Source organism: Mesoplodon bidens, assembly GCF_964165515.1.
Source record: "Mesoplodon bidens genome assembly, chromosome: 7".
Classification (NCBI taxonomy): domain Eukaryota; kingdom Metazoa; phylum Chordata; class Mammalia; order Artiodactyla; family Ziphiidae; genus Mesoplodon; species Mesoplodon bidens.
The window spans coordinates 115,538,994-115,563,758 of NC_138164.1; the positions used below are offsets into that span (position 1 = coordinate 115,538,994).

General features: G+C 58.3%; 1 protein-coding gene across 1 annotated transcript in view; it reads left to right on the forward strand.

Annotated features, from left to right (window-relative positions):
* The window catches only part of MOB2 (MOB kinase activator 2), a 50,348-nt gene that overhangs the window by 14,665 nt on the left and 10,918 nt on the right, over positions 1-24,765 (forward strand). The gene's annotated exons all lie outside the window — the stretch shown is intronic.

Here is a 24,765-nt window from a genome sequence, read left to right on the forward strand (position 1 = left end):
AGAACAGGATGGAGGCTCCTCAAGAAACTACAAATGGATACCGTATGATGCAGCAGTCTCACTTCTGGGAGTACATCTGAAGGAAATCATTACCTTGAAGAGATTTCTGTACTTCCACATGCACTGCAGCACTATTCACAATTGCCAAGGTATGGAAATAACCTAAGTGTCCACTGATGGATGAATGGATAAAGAAAACATGGTACGTGTGTGTGTATATATAGATCCTTCAAGAGGGAAAAGGCCGGCCACCGGGGGACGCATAGTGCACACGTCAGTGACAGAAGGCGCATCCAGACCCTGTCAGATCACAGAGAAACGGGCAAGAGGCTCCGCGAACGGACACCTCACAGGAGAGGACACGCTCTTGCCCTGATCAGAGGAAGGGGCCCGGCCACGCTGCTCACCGCCATGGGCAAGGGGCTGCCCAGGGCTCAGGGTCGCCTGTCTCTGCTGACTTCATGTAACTGGACAACCAGACCTACGTAAATAGTCTTTCCTTTTAACCCTTTTACACTTAGTGTGCACACGTTTAGGTTCCACCTTTGCCGAGCTGTGGGCCGAAGCCCCACTCACGTCGAGGTACACGTGCACCTTCAGCTCCTGAGGCGCCGGGCGGTGTGGACAGAAGGGGGAGAATGCGGTGCCAGGAGAAGCCCGGCCGCTGCCTCTGGGGCCAGAGGCAGAGAAGCTGCAAAACAAGAGGGGCCCCAGACAAACGTCGGCTGCGTGACTGGCATGGCCCACGTCTCTTACTGAAGGATTTTGAAAGCAGCCTTTGTTCATGAAAATCAGTAAGATCCTTCCTTTTCATCTCGGCTGATTCTGGAGTATTTAGGGTGAAGTTGTCTAAAACAGAAGGCCCACTCTCCCCGCTCCTGTCTGCAGGCTCTGCCCTTGCTCCGTGTCGCTGGTCGGTCATGTCAGAGCCCCTTTGCCTGGCTGTGATGTCGGGGATGCCAGCATCCGCTGGGATTTCTGGACAGGCTTTGCTCCAGTGAGTGTCCTTCTCCATCAGACCTCACGTGAACACCTGGGCTCTGGTGGCCCTCCCGATAGAAATCTGCTCTGTGTCATGGTGGGGCCCACACTAGTGCCCATGGCATCCCCCTCACAGATTTCCAGAATGTGCTGGGCCCCACTGGTAGCTTCTCCCTCTGTTCCGTGTCCAGTGTCTTCTTCGTGCCACAGTCTGTCTGCTCCACTCCTCCACCACCGGGGTGGCTGGAGGCCGCCCAGAAAGGCCCCCGTCCCCGGTCTCCTGTGCTACCGCGGTGTTCTGGCCTCCCTCCAGCCTCTGTTCCTTCCGTCGGCTCCCCTTGCTGGCCATCCCTTTGGAGGCAGGGCAGTGAGGTCTTGGGTCTGTGAACCAGGGTCTCTTGTGGCCGGCCTCGGGGTGGGGGTGCCCGGTGCCGCATGCATCTCGGCCCCCTCTGCTGGCATCTCCTGGCCTCTTGCTAGCATCCCAGAGAGGCGGCGGCGCCCTTCCTGCACGCCAGCCTGCCCGTGGCCAGAGTGCCCGGCAAGACAGGTCTGCCTGGCCATCTGCCTTGGAGGAGCCCCAGCAAGGCACCTTGTGAGGCGAGTAGCTGGACACCCAGCGCGAGCTTCCTGGGTCAGGTGTTAGAGGGGATCCCGAGGCTGCCTTCTTTGTGTATCCCGTGTGGCTGTAAGGACCCAGCACTGCAGAGCTTCTTGTGAGCCACTGGGGTCTGAGGGCATGAAAGCAGCCACTTTGTACAGGGGACCGTGGCATGTAGTGGGCACCATGGCAGCTCAGGACATTGCGACCTTGCCCCCTCTCGCTCGCTCATCCACCCTGGGTGACTGGGGATTCTGGGGAGAGGGAAATAAACCCTTAGCCCCATCAGAGCTGACGGACAGATGAGCAAGGCCCCGTGGGACAGCTGACCACTTCCTCTTGCGCTCCAAGCATCCTCTGGGCCCGCAGAGGGCCCATCCTCGCACATGGCCCATTCTCTGCCCACAGAGGTGATGGGAGAGAGGCGATGCCAGGCTCTCACAGTGGCCACAGGCAGGCCAGGAGCTTGGTCTAGAAGACATCTGACACAGACCTCTCTGTGTGCTGGCCAGGAAACCTCCCTTCTCAGAGCTCACAGTCTTTGTGTGGTCCCCACTCGCCTCCAAGGTCAGCGCTGGGCCCTTACTTTTGTTTGCTTTGTGTCTCATTTCCTCCTCATTGGGTGAGAGGGAGAGGATAGGAAGATGTGAGCCTTCCCCTTTCTGAGGTGTAGACGCACCGGTGAAGGCTGCGTGCCGGTGTAACCCGTGGGAGTGTAGCAGAGTTTACCTGAGGTGGCTGCTTCCTGTGTGCTGGTCATAAACAACGTGGTGGGTCCATGTCTCTTTGCTACTTGTTTTGTAGGAAGCCCGTTGGGGGGCCCTCCCTTGATGCTACATCTTGTCACAGGCTTTCTGTTACCGGCTGCCTGCTGGGTGGCCCAGGCCCTGCCCTGGCTGGCGCTGTCTTTTATGGTCCTCCATTTGATGGGTGAAGTGTCAAGTCCACTCTCACCGTGTTTCTTCTTAGTGGGGCTGAGCCTATTTTGATGTCTTTTATTACCTTTTAAGAGCTTTCCTCTGTGAACTGCTCGGCACAGTCTCGGGATGCTGTTCAGGTCCGCGTGCTGTGCTCACTGCGGGGAAAGGGATTTTTTCTTGCCCGTGCTTCCCGCGCAGAGGGACTTCCCTCCGGTGCCAGGAGCTGGTGCCACACTCAGATGTAGTAAGACCTTGGAAGCAGCTGGGCTTGGCGCCTTCTCTTTGCACAGCAGGGAGATTTCACTTTTCTACCCGCAGACACGCTTGCCGGGGCTCTTCTTTCTCTCGCCGCGTCAGTTCCATTCATTTGGAAAATGCTCCCTCCCATCGTGTGCCCGAGGCTCCCGTGCTCTCCTGGCCAGGCCCGGGGTGTCCAGGAGCCAGTCGGCCTCCGGCCCGAGCCCCACACTCTGCGAGTGGGGACACGCTGGACTGGTGGGCAGCTGTCATTTCACAGACGGAAGGGGGCACAGAGTTGGGCAGCTGCCCCGTCCGGAGGCCAGGAAGTGACGGCCCCCTTTCTGCTCGGCGCCCACCGAGCCTGCTCTTGAGGCCTCTGGGCTGTGTCTAGGGCCCCCCAGGAGGCGGACCGACCCACCTCGCAGCCCCGGGTTCTCTCTCCAACACAGGCTCTGGGCTGGGGATGGGGGTGGGGGGCGGGGGGGGCACGTGGAGCGCTTTGCCGGACTTGCAGGAGGAGAGAGGGAGGCTCCGCAGGTTGAAAGCGCCGCTTTTTCTCCCCGCTTGTGGCTCCTGCGTCCACCAGAGGGCGCGCCGGGCGCGCCGGAGGCCGCCAGCGGGGCCTGGGGCCCGGGGCGGGGCTTGCGGCCACCGGCCACCGGGAGAGAGGAGAGGCGCGAGCTGGAGCGAGCTGGAGCGCGCAGGCGCTGAGTGGTCCCTCCTGCTGCCGGCCGCCCCTCACGTCCGCGCGGGCTGCTGGCTGCTCCCGGTCCGCCGGGTGGCCCATATCATACGGTGGACCGGCAGCGGCCGGTGGGCTTGGCTGGAACCGCCCGATCGCCTGGGAAGGTGGGAGCCGCGGGCGGACGCCGGGCCTGCACGTGATTCCCACTCCCACCTGCGCGGGGGTGGTGGGCGCCCCGCCACATCCCCTCTGATGCTGGGCGGCCTCAGTGTTTCAATCTCTGAGTGGAAGGTGAAACAGGTGTTTTGTTGTCTCAGGCGGTCCACTGCTGGCCTGTTCATTTTACCCTGCTTCCCGCTCCCCTGCCCCATGCTGGGATTTTGTTTGGGGGATTCTAGACCACCTGTGCCCACTCCGTCTGGTGGCACCTGTCAGGGTGACGGACCTCAGGGGAATGTGTCCATTTTGTGCCCGTGTTTGGTTCCCTGCTTAGCTCTGAGCTCTGGGGAGGCCCAGCTCCGGGCCCACCACCACTGTCTGGCTGTAATAGGTGCCATTGTTTGAGCACCTTTCTAAGGGGCCGCCAAGAGGAGAGTCTACATTTTGCTGCTCACTGACCTTGAGTGAAGTGTTTACTTCTCAGGGTCCTCATGAAAACAGCAACCCAACACAGAGCTTACTGTCCACTTGGCCATTCTGTCGTGATAGCCTGAGGCCTGGGACAGGGGCACTGCCAGGACCAGGGACTCTGCCTGTGGCCCCAGCAGAGGGGGTGGGGACCTCTCTGAGACACACAGGCCTTCTCCAAGGAGTGTCAGAATCTCGAGAGAGGATAGGGTGTGGCTGGTGGCAGTGCGGTCCCACAAACGCGAGGTGCCGTGTGCACCGGGGCTCGCCAGGGGCCCCCCTTTCTGAGCAGGCCTCCCATATGCCGCGCCCTCCCTGTGCAGGCAGGAGCCTGGGTAGCAGCCTTGGCCGGGCTCCGGGTGGAGAGTCCAGTGGGCGACAGATGTGTCCTTTGTCCTTGATCTCTGGGCACATCTCCACAGAGACAGTGGTGTCCGTTTGGAAGCCTTGGGCTGGGACTTGCGTTATATCCCATGGCCTTGGACAGGGTGCAACTCACTCTCAGGGTTGGGTCAACGGGTTTTCTTTATTTTATTTTATTTTTTTAAGGAGAAAGGTGAGTATATGATTCAATTTTTATTTTATTTATTTATTTATTTATGGCTGTGTTGGGTCTTCGTTTCTGTGCGTGGGCTTTCTCTAGTTGCGGCGAGCGGGGGCCACTCCTCATCGCGGTGCACGGGCCTCTCACTGTCGCAGCCTCTCCTGTTGCAGAGCACAAGCTCCAGACGCGCAGGCTCAGTAGTTGTGGCTCACGGACCCAGTTACTCCGCGGCATGTGTGATCCTCCCAGACCAGGGCTCGAACCCGTGTCCCCTGCATTAGCAGGCAGACTCTCAACCACTGCGCCACCAGGGAAGCCCCCAAGGGGTTTTCTGACTCCCTGGCATTGGAAGGTGGGGGATGAAAGGAGGGGTTATCCTGAGGTGCTGCCTGGGGCGGGGGGTTGGGCAGGGGCTGAGCTGTGCTGGGAGACTGTCTGGAAGAGGCCAGCCAGCCCCGCAGGCAGGGCAGGGCCTGCCTCTGTGAATCTGCCTTAGCTGGGTGGGAAGCCCTGCCCACAGACGGGCACAGGAGCTGTGGACATCAATTGGTAGCCGAGTGTGGGGGCCGTCAGGAAGGGGAGAGCCCAGGGGGCCCTTGACGGAAGGGGAGCCGGGGGCCACCTGCCAGTATCCTGTGTCGCAGTTGGCCCTGATGCCTAAGTAGACTGGACTGGACTTGTGTGTGGAGCCTAACCCCTGCCCAGGCCCACTGGTATGAGAGCTGAGAGTTCTGGAAAGGCAGAGACCCACGGGAACAAAGGTGGGAGACAACAGCAGACAGAGGAGGAAGTTGGAAAGCTGGTGAGCAAGTGGAACGCAGGCTTGAGGAAGCTGGGACCTGAGAGAGCTGGGACATTTCTCCTGAGGAACCTCTGGATGGCTTCCGGATCTGTGGGCCCTCGGAGCCTCCAAAGGAGCCAGTTGAAGGTCTGGAGGTGTGCAGGAGAAGCAGTTGGACACCCTGCTCCCTCCCACCTACCTTGAATCTGAGGGTCACTGTCTGGAGAGCATGAGTCCCAGCACTGCACCAGGGCCACCAGCATGCAGATCAAGCCTTGAGGACATCCCGCAGCCACAGTGGTGAGCTTCCCCAACCCAGTCTTGGACCCCAAGACCTGGCAACTGCAGTCCACTCTCCAGGTAGGAGAATGCCTGGAGTCTGACCCACCCAAGAGAAAAGACCTCCAGACACTGACAGTGGAGGGCCCGGCGGACATCACCCGTGCTACCTGCTATAGGGAGGCACACGGTCCCCCAGTGACATGCCCTGAGTGCCACCCGCGCACTCAGAAATGTCAGGGAGCTCTTCAGTGCCACCTTTAAGTATGAGTGGGTGGCCAGGGCCACCAGGTGTTTTGTGGAACGTGTGAACAGGAACGGCAGAGACCAAAACCAAAAGAAAAAGAGGGAGCAGACTCTGAACAACCAAGTAAAATGGGGCTGTCATTAGTTTCCTCAGAGACTTACAGACCATGGAGAACCCCGGCAGATAAGAACTGACTGGTACAAAGAAGGAACATCCAGAGAATTAAAAAGAATGCTTGCAGGTTAGAGGTGCGATAACACATTAAAAACCTGATAAAGGGACAGGGGATAAAATGGGGGTGTATTTCCCAGCAAGTAGAACAAAAAGTCAGGTATGGACACCGGGAGTGCAGGAGTAAAGACATCAGAGCATCAGTGCAGGGGGCTCTGCGGCCACAGGGGAATTCCAGAAAGAGCAGGAAACAGAAAGAGGGAATTTTAAGCAACTCAAAAATTTTCCAGAATCACAGGAAGTGAGTTCACCCCATGCCCCCCACACACAGTGAATGCTCCCTGTTCCCACAGCAGGGAACACGGTTGTGACATTTCAGAGCACAAGGGATAAAGAAAGGATTTCAGAAGCTTCCAGAGAGAGGAACAAAACAAAACAAACCAGGAATCCGAACAAAATTCCAACCCGGAAACTAAAAAATAATCATTAAGAGACTGTCAGAAAAGGACTTGCAACATGGACTTCTTTTCACATCAGCCAAACCGTTAATCCTGTGTGAGGATAGAATAAAACTTGCATGTAAATTCTGAAAAAAATATTGCATCTCATCAGCCCCCTTTCAGGAAACCTCTGAGGAGACCCAGTGCCGAAGGGAGAGGAAGGGGGTCTTCGGCCGTGGGCGCGACAGCAGCCCCGCAGAGGGCGGGGAGCCGCCTGGTCAGAGCTGGTCACCTCCGGGGCTGCAGGGAGGGGCCGCAGCTGAAGAGCCCCGGCTGAGACTTTCATGCCGGGCTCCCCGTCAGGAAACCACTCAGGAAATACTGAGGGTGGTTCACATTGGATCCAGTCGTATGTCTCGTTTGGGGCCTGTCCTCATACAGATCTCCCTCAGCCTGCCATGGGAATTACACCCTGACAAACCCATCCTAAGTTGAAAATACTGAAAGTTGAAAGTGCATTCAATACACCTGACCTCCTTGCCTACCTTAAATGTGCTCGGAACGCACAAATTAGCGTACAGTTGGGCCAGATCATCTCACACAAAGCCTGTCGTATCATAAAGTGTTGAATGTCTCGTGTGATTGATTGCATATTGTACTGAAAGTGGAAACTAGATGGTTGTGTAGGTCCAGAATGGTTGGGGGTCAGGTTCACCCTTGTGACTGCGGGCTGACTGGGGGCTGCACTGCTGCCCCGCGTCACTGCTGGGAACAGGTCAAAATGCCACATTCCACGTACAGTGTCTACTGAACGCGTTTTGCCTTTGCCCTGTCATAACGTCAAAAAACGTCACAACTCGAACCATAAGTCAGGGATTCTTAATTTTCCCAGTTACTAATCCCCGGCTTCAGTTTTCAGTCACGCCGCATTAAACCTAACCCCGTGTGCTCGGCGTGCCGTGCCTGGGGTGGCTGTGTCAGCTCGCAGACACGCGTGTCCACATGGCTCCCCCCGCATCTTTCTGTCCTTCCTCACCCGACGGGCAGTGCTTACTTTCTAAAGACATTGTTTGGAAAAGGCATGACCAGTGGAGGGAAGCTCACCCGTAATCCTGTATTTCATCGTGAAGTGAGTTCTGATAACGTCGGTCACCTGGACCCTGGGCGCAGGCATCCACCTTTGTGAACACCTTTGTGTTCACCTGGCGGGCGCAGGTCACAGGCTGGACATCCTCTAGGCCTGTCTTGGGAGCGATCAGCCCCGCTCTTGTCTCCGAAGTTACGGGATTGCATTGGAAAAGCGTGTGTGTGTGTGAGAGTGATATGAGTGGTGTTGAGGTGTAATTTACGTTGCACGGCGTCCTCCGAGTTGAAGTGCGCCCCTCGATGAGATGGATTCTCGTGAGCAATGGCGTTCCCTTCGAGGCGCTGCCTCCCCACGCCCTCCTGCCGCTCCTCTGCTTTCGGGACTAGTTCTGCCTCTGGTCTGTGGTCACCAGCAGCCGTGCAGCAGTTCCTTCTCTTGATTGCAGAGCAGAGTCTGTTGTGTGGCGGGGCCAACTTGCAGTGGTGGGCGTTGCCGTCTGGACCCCTGTCCCGCAAGCGCCTCTTCCCTGCCGCTCCTCTGGCCTGAGCGCTGCCCTCCTGCCAGCCGGGCCTCCCCCGGAGGAATCTGAAGTCTGGGCTGCGGCATATCTCGCTCTGGCTTTCCTCTGACTTTCTGACACTCCCACGTCGGATGCCTTCCCTCTAATTTAGAGAAGAAAACAGATCTCCAGTCGGAGGCGAATATTGCCATGGGGACTGCTTGACTGCCGGCCGCCCTTTGACCTTGGTGAGCCGGGTGTCCAGAGGAAGAGTCTCTGCCTTCTCCTGCGTGACCGGCTGCGTCCCCTTGTTTCTCCCATATAAACCCCCCAGGTCCAGGCCCTCCCCAGGCCTGATGGCCACAGTGGGAAGTGGACAACGCAGGACACCAGCCCGGCAGGGTGGCCGGAGCTCTTTGGTGATCGTTGACCCTCACGGCCTTCTGAGTGCCGTGACCCAGGCGCGGCCAGGTTTGTATGTGTGCCGTGAAGCTGCTCAGCTGGCTCAGCGCATCTTATGCGCACGTGGGGCGTGTGGACATCTTCAGGTCTGCAGCTCTGACAGTGGCCGCGAGTTCTCCCCAGACCCCCAACGGGTGGCGTTCCTGGTGGTGGTGAGGGAACAGCCTGGGGCCCGCAGGTGGGGGGCTGTGGGCAGAAACTCATTCTCCGCCTCCACTGGGCTCCTAGCCTGACCTCTCTTGGGGTCCTTCCCTCTCTGGAAACTTCCCTACAGCCCTTCCACGTGCAGTGGACCTCTTCCATCTCTCTCTGACGTTTTTCTCAGGAAAGGCTGTTTCTTGATTGGATTTTAGTGTTTTGGGTGGGGGGAGGTTCCCAGTGTTGGTGCTGGAGTGCCTGCGGGGACAGGCCTGTGCCGGGACAGGCGCAGGCGGCTCCCTTCTGTGTGCACTCCAAGCCTCCTTCCTGTGGACTGAGCCTGGGCTAAATCTTGCCTCCGAGCTTTTTATACCAGCGGGGAGGGCGGGGCGACTTGGCAGGACCCACGTCACCCTTTATCACCCTTTTCTTAGGCGGCCTGGGCTCCGTGCCAGCTTGGCTTGTGAAGACTGGGCGGGGGGGCAACAGTGTCCCAGTCCCTAGCCATGAGCTGGCCTCTCTGTGGGCGTGGAGCGCACTGGGGAGCGTTGCTCCTGGTGCCCCCAGGCCCTCGCTGGTCACCAACTGGCTCTGCATCTGCTCGTCTGGCAGCCAGAGCTGCAGGAGTCAGACGTGACTACTGCGCGGTCTGGGCGCCCCTGTGGTCGGTGGTGGCCAGGGGCCCAGCAGACCGACTAGGCTCCACCAGCCACTCCCACTGGGTGGCATTTGGCTGGACTTGAACCTGAAATGCCACCATGACGTGTGGGGCATTTCTCTGCCTTGTAACATTGTGCTGCTCTCCTGGCCCTGAGCCCGGCAGGGGTGCAGCCTGCCTCCCCCACTGCTTTTCCAGGCACTCTTCCTGCCTGGCCTCCGCCCTGCTCCAGCATCTGGGCATTTCCACGCTCACCCTGGCAGCTGGGCTCCAGGCCGGCGCTTGACCTCCACCCTGACCCCACAGGGTGCTGTGCAGGGGCGTTGGACAGGTGTGTGAGCTATGTAGGGTGAGCCCTGGAGGGCGATGGGCTGGAGCCCAGCCCCGTTCTCCCCCAGCCCCAGCAGACCTGGTCGCGCTCAGGCTTGGAAGGGGCGAGCCCAGCAGGGGTTTCTCACACCAGAGAGGAGAAAGGTGCAGCACCCCTTTCTCCTCTCTGGTATGAGGTGTGTTGGCAGTTTCCTGGGAGCGGTGGTGGATTCGGGGCTTCTAACTCCAGCCGCTTCCTCTGCCAAGCAGCGCTGGGAGAGAGGCAGGGATCCGGCCCTTGCAAGTCGGACTCACCCACCTGCCTCCTGAGCAGCTGCCTGGGCTGTTTGTGACGAGCCGCCGAGGGCCCTGCGTTCTGCCGGGGCAGCTGAGCTTTAGCCAAGCATAGAAATAAGCTTCCTTCCCTTCCAAAGGTGCCTTTCCCCTCGGGGGAGGGGGTTGGTGTTAAGAGCAGAGGGTCTGGAGCAGGTGGCCTGTCTCGGCTGTGCCTCCATTTCCTCCACTGCAGGATGGGGACGTAAGGGTTCAAGTGAGTGAACACTGAGAAGTCATCGGAGCACTCGGGGAGGCCACAGGAATGGAGTTGGGGCACCGAGGCCCAGGAGTTGGGGTTCCGGGCGGTCATTTCCTGTCTGTCGTCGCTGGTGCACGTGCACGGGGCTCCCGGGCCAGCGCCGTCTCGGGAAGCAGAGCGAGGCTCTTGCCACCCGGCTCGGGATGTAGCAGGTCCACTCACGAGCCGGGGGAGGTGAGGAGATGGCCTCAGCCCGCTGTGGGAGGGGCTTCTCCTTCCTCCTCTGTCCCCTGGGTGGTGTGGGATGGGGACCTCTGGCCTCAGGAGGCAGTTTCTGTCCCTGCACCAGAGGGTGTCGCTGCAGGAACCCTTCCACTCCTGCCTCTCCCACCACTGCCGCGTGTGTCCTGGGTGCTCTTCCCTTGATCCCAAGCTGGTTTCTTGGAGTGGAACTCTAGTTTTCCCCTCTGAGATCCAGCGTGGTTACCCCATGGAGTGGTGACCCCGCGGAGTGGCGATGCCATGGGGTAGCATTGGCTGCGACATTGGCAAGGCGTCCCAGCACTTCTGACTGAAGTCACAGAAGCACTTTTTTCAGTCACTCCCGGGACCTTTCCATTCATGAGAATAGTGACTTTACCCCAGCAGTTTTCCCATACTCCAGGGCATGAGCTGGCCAGGCTGTTTGGGGCATCTGGATGTGGCCCCAGCGTGGGTGGGTGGCAGTGGGGGATGGGCTCAGGAGCCTGCAGGGGGAGGGGCAGACGCTGTCTGCGGGCCTGTGCGCTCCTGGTGCTGAGGAGAGAGGGCAGGCCCGTGAGAAGATAGCCTCTGTGTGGCCGTTCTAGTCCCCTAAAACCTTTGCCTACTTTTTCATTTTTGAAAACATAGACGAAGCTATTTGTTACCGTGAAACGGATCAGTCCTACAAAAGGAGTTGAGAAAGTGGTGGTCAGCCTTGTAAGTGCCGTCCAGTGTAGAAATAAGGCATCCCAACGCACTTGTCTTCTTTTTCTTTCCTATATTTTTAAAGCGAATCGTTCACTGCAGCATAACACATGCAGAGAAAGCACAACTCCGAGTGCACGTGTGTGTGCAGGTCTCAGGTTAGCGCACCATGCCCTGCCCATGTCACAGAACTGGAAAGGAGGCAGCACGCAGAGGCCCTGCGACCCTCCTGTCCCCTCCTGACATCGGGCACCTGGTTGCCCTTGGGTGTTCTGTGAGTGGAATCCCGTGCCAGTGAACCTGTGGGCGGTGGCTTCTTTCACTCTCCGCAGGCCTGCGGGACTCCCTGCTGGTGCACCAGCAGGAGTTCCTGCTCTCTTGTTGGTGTGTGGTGTGTTTGCCTCTGGTCAGCTTTTACAGAGGTGTAATTTACATTCCACTGAGTCTAAAGCGTGAATTTCAACAGAGGTGCCTAGCCTATGACCACCCACAGGGACAGTATAGAACACTGGACGTCCCCTCAACACACCCTTGGGCCTTGGCAACCACTGACCTGCCGCCTGCCTTCTGTTCTGGCTAAACTCCACCTAGAGGATCCCCGAGTGTCTGGCGTGTGGGGTCTGCCCCTTCTGAGCCTGCTGCTTTGAGGCTCACCCAGGTGCTTGTGTGTAGCTGCACTTTCTGCCTTTTGTGGCTGAGAATTGGTCTCTTTTACAAATAAGACAGTTGGCTCAGGCGGCACCAGCGGAGGCCATTACCGCTGTTTCCCACGTGTTCACAGATCATGAATCACACTGCTGTGGGCACTGACGGTGTCTTCGTGTGCCCGACGCCTTCATTCTTCCTGCAGAAAGGAGAAGAGTTGCTGGGTCGCTGGGGAAGGGCGTGTGTGGCTCTGGAAGACTTTTGCCCTGTCCTCTCCATCCCCTCCAGCGGCTCCGGTTTCTCCACGTCCTGCTCAGCCCTTGTTAGCCTCCACGGTCGGACTTTGGCCGTCCTGGTGGGTGTGGGGTGTAGTTTCTCTGGGGAAATGTCTATTACAGTCTCTTGTCCATTTTTCAGTTGTTGCGTTTTGAGAGTGCTTTGTCTGTTGGGGACAGAAGTCCTGTATCAGTGCGTGATTTGCAGATCTCCTCTCCCAGTCTGTGGCTTGTCTTTTCATTTTCTTACTCGTGTCTCTTGGGGCACAAACATTGTTACGGTTGACGATGTCCAGCTCCCCATCACCTTCCGTGGACTGTGCCCTTGGCGACTTGCTCTGTTACGTGCAAGGACTGAGCGTTCGTTCCCGCTGCTTCCGAACAGAATTCCCAGTTTGGCATGTGGCCCTTTCTGCATGTCTGGGGCTGGCCTCCTGGAGGGGTCAGGGGCAGGCAGGCAGGGTGCCTGGGTGGACGTGAGCACCTGAGTCTGTGTCTGCGTCCTTTACTGGAGCTCAAGCGTGTAAAAGAGGTGCAACTGGGAGGGCGAGGAGAGACGCATTCTGACACCAGCCATGTACCTGTGAAGCAGTGGGAGGGCCGTGGCCCCCGGCAGCATGAGCTTGTTCACAGTGCCGTCAGGGGCCGGCGGGGCAAGCCTGGGGTGGGGGGCAGGGGCACTGGGGGTGGCCAGGGGAGGAAGGGTGGGAAGAAAGGGCACCATTGCCCGGCAGCTGTACTCACAACTCACACGTGTGCTCATAAACACGCACAAACACTCACAACACAGACTTACCCACATAAATGCACATACCTCACACATATGCTTATAAGTACACACATACGCTCACAGCACACACAACACACACTCGCATAGACACACAACTCACATTCATACACATTCGCATATACACACATATATACACGACTCACACACGTACAAATACTCACATACATACATACACACACACCCCTTTATTTTGTTTTTAAAAACCCTAGTTTTTCCCCCAATTTTTCTTTTTAATAAATTTATTTATTTATATTTTTTTTGGCTGCGTTGGATCTTCGTTGCTGTGCGCGGGCTTCTCATTGCCGGGGCTTCTCTTGTTGTGGAGCACGGGCTCTAGGTTCGTGGGCTTCAGTAGTTGTGGCACACAGGCTTAGTTACTCCCCGGCATGTGGGATTTCCTGGACCAGGGCTCGAACCTGTGTCCCCTGCGTCGGCAGGCGGATTCTTAACCACTGCGCCACCAGGGACGTCCCCAGGGTACCTTTTGTCTCAGATATTTTAGTTTCCATATCTACAAGTTCCATTCAGATCTTCAAAAAAAAAAAAACACGTTTTTTTAAAATCTCCTTATCACATGTCCCGTGTTTCTCTTGTCTCTGGAACAGATGGGATACAGTCATAGTGACTTTCTAACACCATTGTCTTCTGTGTCATTGAGCCATTTTGGGGTCTTTTTTGATCGAGTGATTTGATTCCTAATAATGGATTGTTTTCCTCCTTTCCTGAGGTTGGTGACTTCTGTTTGGATGCAAGGCCTTGGGAGCTTTGCCTTGTTTGGTGCTGGATATTTTTGTGTGTCTGTGTTCCTTGGACTCAGTTGGAAACGACTGAGTCTTTTCAGTTCTTGTGTGTGTTCTGTGTTGGTGGGGTTATGACGATGTTTCATTTCAGGCTGGATTTTCTCACCACTGACACAGAACCTCTGGAGGTCTCCACCTGGTGCCACGCTGGCTGGTGCGGAAGGAGCTCTTCTTGGGCCCATGCGAACCTTGAGGAGGGTCCTGCAGATCCTTTTGGGTGGCTTGTCCCTCCCGCAGCAGTTCCTTGTACATGTGCCCTGTCCTGAGCTCAGCCAGGGACCCCACGGGGCCCCTCAGCACGTCTGCCGAGTTCTCTCTGCAGCTCTTTCCGCTCAGTGTCCTGTCCCCCTGGTGCGCTGCCCCCTGACCTCTGGCTGTTTGGCCTCTCAGACTCCCCGCTGAGACGCCTCAACTGACATCCCTCGGGGCCCTCCTGGGTCCCCTCCCCAGCGTGCCGATCCATCCAGGCGGCAGCAGGCCACTGCAGCGTCCCCTCGCCGGTTCCCATCTTGCAGGAATCACCGCGCTCTATTGCCTGACGTCCAGTGTCTTGAAAACTGTCATACATTTGTCCAGTGTCCTGTTGTTTGAAGCAGGAGGTAAAAACCGGTCCTCATTACTCCCTCTCGACCGGGAGTAGACGTCCCAACTGGCGGTTTTAAGGGCTTTCTGGTTTAAAAGGTGAACTTGCTGACAGTCACCGCACAGGCTACACCATGGATGAGCCTTGGGGACATTACGCTGAGTGAAATAAGCCAGAAACAAAAGGACAAATCCTATCTGATTCCACTCACGTGAGGTCCCTAGAGGAGTCACATCCATAGAGACAGAAAGTAGACGGTGGGTGCCCAGGGCTGGGGGAGGGGAGGGGAGTGAGTATTTAATGGGGACAGAGTGTCCGTTTGGGAGGGTGAGAAGTTCTGGAGGTGGATGAGGGTGATGGTTGCACAGCAGTGAATATACTTTATGCCCCTGAGCCATGCACCTAAAAATGGTTGCGATAGTAAATTTTATGTCGTGTATTTTGCTACAATAAAAAGAGTATTTAGAAATGTTTGTTTTTTCAAGCAGCTGCCTTTGTGAAGCCCTCAGTCCCGCCGTCTTTTGGCTGTTGTCTCTTGGTTCCCTCACAGGAGCAGCGTTGAAATTAGCTGGAAACCCCTGCCGCTCCCCTTCCTCTTGCATCTTCTGAGTTACGTCGTGTCTGGTGCTCCCGTCATGCAGGGTTGGCTCTCCAGGTAGGATGTGCTTGGTGCTCACACCGCCCTCAGCAGGTGTCCTTAGAGCGTCGCGCGTGTCAGGTTTGCCTGGAGAGCTTCTTCATCCACATCCCGGCTTTTCTGCAGAGTTTCCGGTCAGCCGGGCTGGTGAGCCTGAGAACTGGCATTTCCGACAGGCTCCCAGGTGATGCTGGTGATGCTGGACCAGGAGCAGGTGGAGAAGCAGCCATGTAACTGTGTGGAGGCCTCGTGGGCGTGGGAGCACATGAGCTGCACGCCCCTCGCGGAGTGTCTGCCACCTGCACGGCACTGTCGATGCTGGGGCAGGACAGGTCTTTGGGTGGGGCCTCCACCCAGAAGACACCAGGAGCACCCCTCACTGAGAAAACTTCAGACATTCTTACACATGCTTTTTCAGAACATAGAGGGGGAAATACTACCTAACTAATTCAGTGAGGCTAAGATAAGACAAGAACCTAACAAGAAAAGGACAATTGTAGAGAACTGTCCTCCGTGAGCACAGGTGTAAAACTCCCTAAGGAAGTATTAGCAAAACGCATCCGGCAATGTATAAAAAGAATAACAGGTCGTAACCCAGAGAGGGTTTTTTCCCAGCAATCTAAGCTTAGGTGACCTTTGAAAATCAGTCAGTATAATTCACCACGTTAACAGAATAAAGGAGAAAAAAAAATCTCAATTAGATGTAGAAACAGTGCATGGCAAAATATTCACGTACACAATCAGCAAACCAGGAATAGAAGGGAATGTTCTCAAGTGGTAAAGGGCACCCGGAAAAAATCTAGAGCTCATATCAAATGTTCAATTGAAAGACTAGACTGAACATCTTGCCCTGCGATCAGGAACCAGGCAAGGATGCTCTCTCTCACTGCTTCTGTTCAGCTCTGTGCTGATGGTCTTAGCTGTGCCATGAGGCAAAAAAAAAAAAAAAAAAAAAAAGACGAAGAAGAAAAAGAAATAAAAGGTATAAATATTGGAAAGGAAGAGGTAGTTTGGGAAATAACAGGGTCGTATATACTTATAAAATTATAGGAAACTGCAAAAAGTCTGCTAGAGCTAAAGAAAAAGGTAAATTTAGCAACATCTCAGGATACGGGATACAAGCTGCCTGGGCTCACAGCTCCTGTAGCTGTTCTTCTCCAACCTGTGGCCCTCAGCTCAGTGGCTGGCCAAAGACTTCATGGCCCTCTCTCCACATTTCTAGAGCCCCTCCTCTGGGAAGCGCCGTCCCTCTGCTTCCCTGCCCTGTGCATGTCAGCAGCCCCAGCTTCTGTTCTTGCATCCGCAGCGGCTGAGACTTTAGGGTTTGTGCAGGCTTTGCCCCCCTGCACCACAGTTTCCAGCGGGCACCATCCTGCATATTGTCCAGCGTCTGAAACCAGTTGCTTGTACGTTGTACCCAGTTTGAGGTTATTAATGGTGGAAGTCAAGTCTAGCATCAGTTATTCCATCGGGGAAGTGGAAGGCTTTTCATTTCTTTTTCATTAAAAAAATCCCCCTTCCCGGGCTTCCCTGGTGGCGCAGTGGTTGAGGGTCTGCCTGCAGATGCAGGGGACACGGGTTCGTGCCCCGGTCCGGGAAGATCCCACATGCCGCGGAGCAGCTGGGCCCGTGAGCCATGGCTGCTGAGCCTGCACGTCCGGAGCCTGTGCTCCGCAACGGGAGAGGCCACAACAGTGAGAGGCCCGCGTACCGCAAAAAAAAAAAAAATCTCCCTTCCCATCTTCTGCTTCCCATGGCACTGCCTTGCTGTTTCTTCTAGTCTAGACTTCTTTTCAGGAACTTTCATTTGTGGTTCTTACTTTGAGCTCTTTTTTCTCTCTTTTCAAATCTTTCTTTAAATCACTTTATTTCTGAGGTTTTCAAATTCCAATTTATCGAGGTACAGTTTTCATCTGTTTTGTGTGTGTCTTTTTGGAGTGTTTTAGTTATTACTCTTCCTTACTCTTTTCTATTTTCATTGGACTCAACCTTGTAGCTTTTCCCACTTGCTCTTAAGTGCACCAGATTTTCCTGCACCTTCAACTAGGGTTCTGGGCCCGATGGCTTTGCTGCCTTCACAGCACGGGAGCCTCTTCTTCTGTGGTTTCACAAAGCCGCTCAGAACCTCCAGGTGTGTCACCATCAGTGGGGGAGGTCGGAATGATCCCCGGGGGTTGGATCAGAGATGGAGGCGTCAGGATGAACTCATGTCTAGCTTAATGTGGTTGCAGTGTACACACGTGAGTGGACATGTAAACGTATAGATTGGCATGCACACCCGTCTCCTTGCTCTGTCAGCTGAGAGGGTCTAGGAAAGTGACATCCCAGCAGCAGTGGGATGACCAGGTCAGGTCTCAGTCTTTATTTTTATTTATTCATTTTATGTTTTATTTTTTTAAATTTATTTATTTTTGGCTGTGTTGGGTCTTCATTGCTGTGCATGGGTTTTCTGTAGTTGCGGCGAGCGGGGGCTACTCTTTGTTGTGGTGCACCGGCTTCTCATTGCAGAGGCTTCTCTTTGTTGCAGAGCATGGGCTCTAGGCGCACAGGCTTCAGTAGTTGTGGCACACGGGCTCAGTAGTTGTGGCTTGCGGGCTCTAGAACGCTGGCTCAGTAGTTGTGGCACACAGGCTTAGTTGCTCCGCGGCATGTGGGATCTTCCCAGACCAGGGCTCGAACCCGTGGTCCCCTGCATTGGCAGGCGGACTCTTAACCACTGCACCACCAGGGAAGTCCCAGGTCTCGGTCTTTAATTTTCTCCAATAGAGGGACCCAGGGCTCCTTGAAGAAGCGGCTGGTTGTGGGACCAGGGCAGGGAATATAACAAGATGAGCCTAGAGGCACCTTCTGCTCAGTTATTCCAACTGCCCAGAGGCTGTGTCCTCCCAACCCAGGGCCTCCAAGTCTCACTCGCTCACTGGGTGAGCACGGTGCCTGGGTTCCTGCCCTGGTCCTCACGTGCAGCCGGGGCTCTGTCGGCATCCCAAGCTTTGCCTGGGCAGTCAGCCTGCCCCACTGCACGTCAGGTATTCCTCTCGGTGGCTTTGGAGTTGCCACCGCACAGAGCTGGCCTGAGCCTGGACGGATGGTTGGCCGGGCCCTCTGTGGGACACGGCCTCGGGGACAGAGGGCTGGGCTGAGGCCGGGGTGCTGTGTTGTCGCTGGACGGGGCCTCTGGACAAGTGTGGCCGTGCTGCCCCGTCGGCAGCAAGCTGTCCCCGTGGTCAGCCGGAGATGAGGGCTGTGCAGAGCGTCGTCCTCTTTCACACGTTTGCTTCTTTAGTCCCTGGTGGTCTCCTGTGTGTGGCCCAGCTGTAAAGAAGGCCTCGGCCACGCAGCTTCCTGTGCCCCCTTGGGAGGCCTCTGGCCGTGTCCGTTGGGGTCTACCGTCCACTGCCTTATGCCAGCTCAGCTCCTGATCGGGGCGCCCTGGCCTTGTCTTCCCAAGGCTGTGGATGCAGACACCACACGCCCTCGTCTGTGCTCTGCAGGTGCACGGCCAGCCTTTCCTTGCAGCCCGGCCGGGGCGCCTGCCCAGCCCCGCCTGCTCAGAGAGCTTTCCTGGCCACGTCGGAAGGGCCCTTGTGTCACGGCGGGGCGTCACTGACGGGTCCTCTCTGTGGGCTATGCCTGTCCCCTCGGCAGTGGCCTCGCCCCACGCTGCGCCCGCACGGCGCCACTTTGAAAAGGCGATTGAGACACTCCCTCGTGTAACCAGACTTGGCCGGCCTCCGCCTGTAAAAGGAGCAGCTGTTTGTCCCTGCTCGGCCAGAGCCCGTCTTCCTCCCCCGCTGTCCTCATTGGCTGGCGTGGCTGGCTCCAAGTCAGGGCGAGTCAGGGCTGCTTGGAGGGCAGGGCGGCGGGGAGCAGCGCCGGTGCCGGGGCTCCCACTTTCCCAGCCTGCTTCCACGCTGCACGCTGCCCATCATGCTGGGAGACCACAGCAGTGTCCCCACAGACCGGGCTCTGCTCAGCCAGCCCCCAAAGACCGGGCTCAGCTGCAAGATGGTGCTTCAAGCAGTCGGCAAAGTGCTCAGGTGAACGTGGCAGGGACGGCGGGGCTGTGTGACTGTCTCTAGTCCCTGCCCCAGGGTTCAGTCTGGGGAGGAGTGGCCGTAGTTGTCGTCTGGGTCAGGTTGCCATGGTGTGCAGACCCCTCCGGTGGGACTGGGGGGGTGATGGGCCCGGGGCAGACACGGCCCCACCTGTGGATGCCTGGGAACCAGCTGGACGCGGTCAGAACTTTGTTTGGAGTGAGGTTCTCCCTAGAGTCCTGTGCTTCCTGCTGTTTGGGGGGGGGGTGCTGAAAGGGAAGTGTTTGGCCCAGAGGGTCTGGGTAAGAACAGGGGGCGCCCATGACCTGTGTCCGTCTTTCTGATGAACCACGTCTCAGACCTCAGCAGACCTGCCTCGTGCCCTCCTGAGCCTGCTGGACAGAGCTTTCGCCGCCCCCGGTGTCTGGCCTCTGGTCCCCAGGCAGGATGACCAGAGTCTGTCCACCAGTGGCCTTATCTAGAGAACTGCCCTGGGCCTTGTCTGCTGTAGGGGCGTTACCAGAAAAGCAGGTTCTGACCTCTTTTCTCACCTCTTTTTCTGACCTGCTGCAGCAGAGCCTCCGCTGTCCCACACGAGGGGTTTGGAGAAACTCCAGCGCCTCTTCTGTCTCAGGGTGGAAGCGTCTGTTTCAGGCATTCGGGAGAGTGGGGGGGGCCGGGGAGCAGGCCTTCCTGGCCTTCACAACGGTCAGGTCTGTTCTATGCTGCAGGCCTGGGGGGCCCGGCTCAGCCCAGCGGGGAGGGGAGAGGGCCCAGGATAGGCTCCTGGCAGGGTCAGGAGCACTGTCCTTCCTCACCCAGGATGTGTCACAGTTTAAACTGAAATCAGGTTTCCTTCAATGTAATAATCTTGTATTTGCCTGTAATTTGCGTGGGTCGTAACTTTTAAGTGAAAGTATCTTTTGCTTTTCTAATCCTGTCTTTAATTGCAACCAAGCTAAGCAGCCTCTTGGTCAGGGTCAGGGGTGAGGGCCAAGTGTGGCTGGTGGTGGGAACAGCAGTGAGCTCTATGACCTGTGTCTCCGGCTTCCTATGGTTTGCACCCTCCTCTCCCACGGGGGCCGCCCTCTGCCACCCAGGGAGGACTCACGGGGTGTCTGCCCTGCAATGTAAAGGTGTGGGGCAAGCTGGCAGTGCCCCTCCAGGTCGTTGGTTCAGATCAGGAACGGTGACGTCCCCACAGCGAGTGGGGGCCGGTGCGTGCCTGTGTGCACATGGCATGGTGGGAGGGGCCCGGATGCCGAAACAGGTTCCACGGAGGACAGGAAGGCAGGGCCAGCCCTCTGAACTGTCTGCGAGAAGGAGGCCAAGGCCATCCCCCTGGGGGATCCGAGAAGACTTCCCAGTGAAGGTGGCGGTCCAGCCAGGTGTTAGAAGAAGAGCAGCTTATTACCTCATGGGTAGAGGAGGATGCGGGCTCTGAGCAGAGTGGCCGCCTCATGGCTGCAGTTCTGGATGGAGCACTGCCCCGAGCATCTGATGTGCGTGGACGGTGGGTCTCGGGTGTCTGCAGCCCCCGCTCTGTCTGCCCCGGTGGCTTCCCTCTCAATGGGTCCCTTATTTTGTAGGGGACACAATGGCTTGTGAAAGTGTGCTTTGTTTGGGTGCTGACTGCCAGGCTGTTAAACCGAGAAGTGACCTGCGTGTCTCTCTCCACAGCGTCTGCCTCATGCAGCCCGTGGGGATTTGACAGGGGTTCCGTGGGGGTCTTCCCAGCCCTCGGCCTCCGAGTTTCTGCTCTGGGAAGGGGCTGGTCACCAGGGCCAGTTAGGACTGGTGAGAACATGGTCCAGGCGGCGGTGGGGGGATGTCTCTAAGTGTCAGAGTGCAGTTTTCCCAGTCCCACTGCATAGAACTTGGGGTCTTGGGAGGGTGGGCATCCCTGTCTGTGGGCTCCTCCTTTCTAAGACCACCTAGGGCACCGCCCAGTGTTCCATGGGGCCTTCCTGTGGGACCTTCCCGGCACCTGTGTTTTCCTCTGAGTCCACGTTCACGCATCTGCAGGAGCCTCACAACCCCGCTCCCCACCCCAGACCTTCGACCCCCTCTGTCCCGCAAGGCTGACTCCAGGCCGCCCCACCTCCAGGCTTGCCCACCCTCCTTCAGGCCTCCAGGCTCCCTTGACTTCCTGCAGGTGCCCCTTGCCGAATCTGCCCCGCATCCCCCTCCTGGTGAGAACCTTGGCCGCTCTGTCATCTGTGCCAGCATCTGGGGAGCACTACGGGCCAGGCGCTGGCTGGGGGGGCTGGGGGGGAGGACAGCAGTGTGGGCGGGGCTCTGAGGAGAGGGGGAGCCGCCCCCACCTGCCCGTCTCATCCCCCAGTCCAGCGCCACCTCACTGGCTGCAGCCAAGCCGGCTCTGTACCTGGAGACCACAGCCCCTTGCCCAGCACTAATGATGCCTGGAGGATTCATTTGTTTGTAAAACCCGGAAGCTGCTTGCTACTCCCTGGAGGGCAGGACTGTGCCAACCAAGGCATCCTTGTGGTGGCCCCCAGGGATGGCCGTGCCTTGGGTCTGGGGGCTGGGCCAGCCAAGTTGCCTTTGGATGGAGACAGTGAACTGAGCTCGTGGCGTGGGCCTTCGGCGTTCGGTGGGTTCCCTTGGCCGCCGCCCACCCCAGCACTCGGGGCTGTGTGCAGGCGGGGCCCGCGGCGCACCCACGTTCCTTGGGCTGGACCCCTCCCACACGCTCCAGCCGGCAGGCTGCATGGCCGTCTGTGTCTGTGCCCAAGTCACACCAAGCTGCGGGGGCCATCCCAGGGGACTGGGCCGAGTGACCTTGGGCGGGGTCGTGTAGACAGGAATGTGCCAGGCCAGGCACGTTGGCGGAGGGACCTAGCTGGGTCCACGCCTCAGGTGTGGGGACCCTGCCTCCCCGCAGTAAAGGCCTCAGGAGCAGGGAAGGCTGAGGGGTGAGGCTGCGTGGGCGTCCACTGGGGAGACCGTCAGAAGGTGTTTCCTGCGGAGCCGCGGCCCCTCCCAGGTGTTTGGTGTCGGCCGGGTGGGCCTCGGCCACAGTAAGACAGGGGGTTCTCCGTGTGTGCCCACAGCCGCGTTCTTTCTCCCAGGAGGCGCAGCGGACCCTGGGTGGGCTGAGGCCTAGCGTGCACTCTCCTGCCCGCGGCCCAGGGGTTCCACAGTTGTCTCTTCACACCGGGGCCATGCCCAGCCTTCCCTTTCGTGGATTTGTGGGAGCCCCAGCTGGAAAGGGGGTGCCTGGGCCTAGGCTGGACACGGCCCGTTTAGGAGCCTGGTGCCTCTGGGCGGAGAGTCCCGTCTTCTCTGCCGACGCGGCCTCGGGGACTGAGGATGGGTGTCGCCGCTATGTCACACAGTAGCCTGTCCCACTTCCAAGGTCATCATGTGTCGTCTGAAACTCTGTGCTCTAAGGGGCCGAGCGTCTTGGCTAGGAGCCTTCACCTCTCTAGAAAGGACAGGACTTGGGGTGGTGGCACTCAGGTGTGGCAGGCTCTTCCACGTCCCCAGACTCGCCCCAGGCCGGCTTGTCACTCAGTCCTGCCACCACCTGGTCAGTGGCCGTCGTCTCCTGGTGGAGGGTGTGAAGGGAGACTCGAGGACGGTGCAGAGAGGTCCGGGCCGGCTGACCTGGCAGGAGAGCCGTTCCCAGCCGTGCTGGGTCTGGGGGCCCCATGCCAGCGCTGGGTGATGAGGCAGGGCCTGGGGGCCCCGGGGTGCTCCTACCTGTTGGTTGTAGGAGGGCAGGTGCGGACGGAGGAGTGAGGGGGGGCGAGGAGGTGGAGGCCTCTGACCACACAGATCATGGCCCAGAGCCCCCTACGCCTGTCGCACGGAGCAGAAACCCAGGTCCTCCTGGGGCTGCCTCCCCCGCCCCTCTGAGAACCAAACACGGAGGGTGCCCTCAGCCGGAGGGGCTCTCGGCCTTCCTGGAAGTGACGTGTGGGCATGAGGACACCACACCCTCAGCACAACGGCACCCCCGACCAGGCCTGTGCCCGAGACCCCGTGACGCCCCTCTGTGACGGCCACTTCCTGCTGCCGCTCTGCCCACGGTCGCTCATGTAAAGGCCACCTGGCCGCTGTTGCTGCCGTGTGTGCCCTGAGCGCAGGGCGAGGAGGCGGGTCTGGCAGTGGCTTCACAGCCCAGGCCCCCGCTCATCCCACCCTCACGTGTGGTGGCGGCAGCCTCCACACCCAGACACTGAGGCTCCGAGTGGATGGCTGGCCCGGGCCAGGTGTGCACTGTGGCGGGGGACGGGCAGGTACACGCTTGGAGCACAGGCGAGGGGGTCGGTTAAGCCTGGCCGGACTCATAGCTGGGAGTCTGCCCAGCGGATGGACACTCAGGGGTGACCAGAGCAGAAGTTGGCTTGCGGTTGGAGGTGCATCCTGTGTGCTTGGGGCTGTGGACATGGGGACCTTCCAAGCGGGTGCAGGCTTTCTGACTGGTGGCGCATGGCTCAGCAGCACAGACCCAGGGTCAGGAAAGCACCCCACCCACCCATCTCCGGGGAGCCCAGGGTGCCCTCAGCCCTTCTGGGGCCCTGTCCCCCTCTGTGTACACTGGGGGCGGCTGCAGGGCCCCCAAAGGCCCGTGCCCACACTTGTCCCCAGTGAACAGCCCCACCTGCCCCCCATGGGGACCCCCGGAGTGCCCCCTGCTTGTGGTTGTGTTTGTGCAGTGTTCACACCGTCACTCCAGCTCCAGCCCACCCGGGCCCATCCCCAGGACACTGTGGCCCCTGCCCAGCACTGGCCACTGCCGGCACTGCACCCAGAGGCCAAGCACACATTGCCTTTTAAGGCAAAGATCTGCTGTGAGAAGCTGAAGGGAAAACATTTCCCTGGCATTCAGGGAGCATTTTTCCTTCCTGTTTCTCTTAAATAAGCCACTAGCAACTTTTCAAAACAGAAGGGAAAAAACGGCAAGGTCAGGAGCTGCAGACCTTTCATCCCGTGTGACACCCCCCACGCCACCACATGTGGGCCTCAGCGGGGCTGGCGGGGGGCGGGAGGGACACAGAGCCCTTGGGACGGAGGACGGCAGTGTCTAGTTCGCGCCCCGTGCAGGGCCGCGGCGTGTTTTCACCCAGGCCCCGGAGGCAGCGACGGGAGCGCCTCTCCTAATGCGGGCGCTGGAGATCACGGGGGTATGAGCTGGTAGGACCCAGCCGCGAGCCCCAGCCCCCGGGCCCAGGTCCTCCGCCCACCCACCGTCCCCTGCAAGGCAGCGTCCCTCCGGCCTGTGGTTGCCCCTTGGGGTGGGAGGCCGCACTGGGCTTTGTGCCTGCCCTCAGTCTCCCTCGACCATCCTCTGTCCCAGGTGATCCCTCCTTGAGAGTCTACAGCCGAAAGTGGCCTCTTCTGGTCAGTGAGACTCAGGACGGTTTGAGATTTGCAGTTTGTTTTCTGGAAGTCGTGATGTCTGCCACTAAAGATTTCAGTCATTCAAGTAAAAGAAGCGAGAGACTAATCCGTGCTCTTAGGGGTTTTTTCCTTCAGTTTTTCAGTCCACGCCGGCCCAAGAACCCAGTCTTAACCTTGAAACGTCGTGGGCCTACAGGTGCAGCAGAGAGCAGCCTTGCTCCACACTGGCCGACGTGGGGCAGCGGCGCCCCGAAGGCAGCCCCTCGGCACGCCGCTCACTTCGCCCAGCTCAGGCTCCGGCCTGTGGCAGACATGGTGACTCCGGCTGGCGTCCCGGCCGCAGCCTCTGGGCCACTCTGTTGGGCAGTTTTCCTCCTTAGGGGATGTGCCATCTCCTTGGCCTGCCTGGGCTGCACACACTGTGGCCCCGGCTCCGGCCTTGGGGGCAGCTGGTGGGAGGCTGGTTCTGGGGCCACCGC